Source organism: Triticum dicoccoides, chromosome 3B, assembly GCF_002162155.2.
Source record: "Triticum dicoccoides isolate Atlit2015 ecotype Zavitan chromosome 3B, WEW_v2.0, whole genome shotgun sequence".
In the NCBI taxonomy this organism is placed as follows: Eukaryota; Viridiplantae; Streptophyta; class Magnoliopsida; order Poales; family Poaceae; genus Triticum; species Triticum dicoccoides.
In genome coordinates, this window is record NC_041385.1 from 839,475,049 (window position 1) to 839,475,316 (window position 268).

The following is a 268-nucleotide window of genomic DNA, read 5'->3' on the forward strand; positions in this document are numbered from 1 at the left end:
GGGGCAAATAGGTCACTTAACTAAATCCTACATCTACCTAGCTACCTAATTTGGGAGGAGACAACTTCAACTAGTGGAGGGGGAAGGAAAAAGAGAAAGGAGATGCATTAATGGAGGTGGTGTAGTTATGTAGGAGTAATGAAGAGAGAGAAGGTGGATAGAGAAGAGAGAGAGTAATGGGGGAGAAGTATTGAGAAGAAGAAGAGTGAGAGTGGGAGCATGTGGTGGAGGGAAGAGAGGAGAGGGGGAGGTAGGGGAAGGGAAAAGA

At 46.3% G+C, this 268-nt stretch overlaps 1 protein-coding gene across 1 annotated transcript in view; it reads left to right on the plus strand.

Annotated features, from left to right (window-relative positions):
• Nucleotides 1-268, plus strand: part of LOC119280248 (disease resistance protein RGA5-like) — a 15,836-nt gene that overhangs the window by 13,088 nt on the left and 2,480 nt on the right. The window lies entirely within an intron of this gene.